Raw genomic sequence first — 2,399 nt, 5'->3', positions numbered from 1 at the left:
TATTTACTCTCCACCCTAAATCATATATTTCAATTCTTCCCATAGTAACTGTGGACCAAATATGGGCCAGCCATTGTGCTAGGTGCTGGTGGACACAGGTGAGTATAGTATGAAGATGACGGGTCTCAAGACTCTGAAGGAAAGCACTCTGTCATTCATTTAGTCTTCTCCCTAGATATGTTAAATATATACGTTATTTGTAAATGAAATACAATGTATGTTTTCGTGTCGAGTCAGCTCCCATGATTATATACCTACTCTCAGTATCTGCATATTTTTATTTATTTATTAATTATTATTATTACTTTTTTTAAAAAATTTAAAACACAGGGGAAAGTTGGAACGCAGTTCCCACACTACCAAAAATTAAGCAGTCGAGTTTTCCACATTTGGGGACAGCAGAGGGGTCAGCACACCCAGAGTGCAATGGATAAGCCTTGCCCTGGGAAACCCTCGTGACCATGGCATCTTCTCTGCCAGGTAAGTAGAGTATCCATGTAAATACTAAAGGAGCTATTTCCGTCCCTGGACATTCTGGGAAGTGTGACATATTTTTTGAGGCAAGGTCAATCAAGACCTTGTGGTGTTTCTGAATTACACTTTGAAACTCATTTCTTTTCAAAGAGTAGATAACTGCTAACTCATTATTAATGGATTGAATAACTATTCTGACCTTATTAAATAGTCATTTAAAAATGTATTGACTATTTTTTCTTGTTTCATATATATGAAGAAACAAACAAAGGTACCTCAAATTTGAAAATCTTTCATTAGAATTCAATCATATTAAGCACACATGAACATATACACATACATTTAAAATCTAGTCAAAGTATCTCCAAATTTACCATAAAGAATCTCCTGATCTCCCTTTAGTAAGAGAACAAGACTGGAAGAAAACAATGAGGTTGGCCAAGTGCATTTGTTTCCTTTAGCAAGCCAGGCAAATTCTAAAAATTGTTAGATTCAAGTAGAAAACCAGAAATTTTAAGATATGTTGAAGGATAAATGGCCTCTGTTCATGCTTATGATCTAACTAGAACTAAATGAATTTCTAGTCTTGGATTTCCTGCAGACTCCTTTCTTTAATCAACTAAAAGATTTTGAATACATAGAGCAGTTATGCTCATCTGGTATTTGCAGCAATGGCAGATAAGGAAAAGGTATTAAAGCTCAGTTAACTAAAATGCTTTTGCTTTATTTGTCTGGTTGTTTCATGGGAATAATGCTAATAAGATTGCAGGGGAGAGAGAATTACATGTGTGAAACTGCCATGAACATTTCAGTTAAGTGAAAGAGAATAGCACGTTACCACTCACTTAAAATGTTAACGCATTAAAGAGTAAATTTCTTTCCTATGTAATTGTTTTTAACATATGAGATCAGAAAGCAGCTGGTTGGGCTGTAGAACTTCTATATGTAGAAAACTGAAGGAATAACAAGAATGGCAACCCTGTACTTCCTTAAGTTATCTAGTTAAACCACACCCATACCGCATGTGGTGGAGATCAATGTCTACATTTCAAAAATTAAGTACAGAATCAGGATTGGCACCAAAATCTGTCGAGCTCCAGAGTTATTGTAACTAACCACCAAACTGCTTTGTTTCTTGACTACTTTGTGCAGGCAGTGGACACATGCTTAACCTCAAATGAGGAAATACATTTTCATTAAAACAAACAATAATGACTATTTTCTTCTTTTGCTGTGACTACCTTTCTTGCTGTAGCTTTTGTAATTTAGGTTTAAAAGAGATGTCTCAAGATTTCACTATGTACAGCCAGTTTAATATTGCTGGTAATTAGTAAATAGCTATCACAGCTATTATATACATAGGTTCTTCATTTCATATGGTTTTAAATTAGGATTGACCGATACTAATTAATTCATTAAAGATATTGATGAGCAATGTGACAAAATATCTATTTGTGTATTTGTGGATCTATTATTTTATAAATATTTGGATATAATTTAAAAATTGTAAGAATAGTACAAAGAATTTATAAATACATTTTACCAAGATTTTGATATTTTATAACATTGGTTTTTATTTTTCTCTCTTTCCCTTTCTCCCATATGCCTGTGTGTGTGTGTATTTTTTCCCCCGAATTCTTTCAGAGTTAGTTGCTGACATGATATTCTCTTACCTAAACATTTCAATGTGTATTTTCTAAAAGCAAGGAATTCTCTTATATAACGTAGATGCAATCATTAAAATCAAGAAACTGACGTTGATACAATACTGTTATCTAATCCACAGATGTTACAAACCTTAGGCAGTTTTTAAGTTGCCCCAATAATGTCTTTAAGAGCAAATGAAAACCCAAGGTCATGCATTGTATTCATGAGATGCACTGTCATGTCTCCTTAGCCCCTTTTATTTTGAAATAGTTTCCGAG

At 33.6% G+C, this 2,399-nt stretch overlaps 1 non-coding gene across 1 annotated transcript; it reads right to left on the bottom strand.

Moving 5' to 3' along the window:
- Window positions 1-327: 327 nt before the first annotated feature.
- On the bottom strand, window positions 328-488 carry LOC138379520 (U1 spliceosomal RNA). Its single transcript, XR_011232234.1, has one exon. It is a non-coding gene; the product is annotated as a U1 spliceosomal RNA (small nuclear RNA).
- Window positions 489-2,399: the final 1,911 nt, after the last annotated feature.

The sequence above is a fragment of the Eulemur rufifrons genome, unplaced genomic scaffold (assembly GCF_041146395.1).
Source record: "Eulemur rufifrons isolate Redbay unplaced genomic scaffold, OSU_ERuf_1 scaffold_44, whole genome shotgun sequence".
NCBI classification, from domain to species: Eukaryota; Metazoa; Chordata; class Mammalia; order Primates; family Lemuridae; genus Eulemur; species Eulemur rufifrons.
The sequence above is the reverse complement of the archived record's forward strand: the minus strand, read 5'-3'. Positions and strand labels throughout refer to the sequence as shown.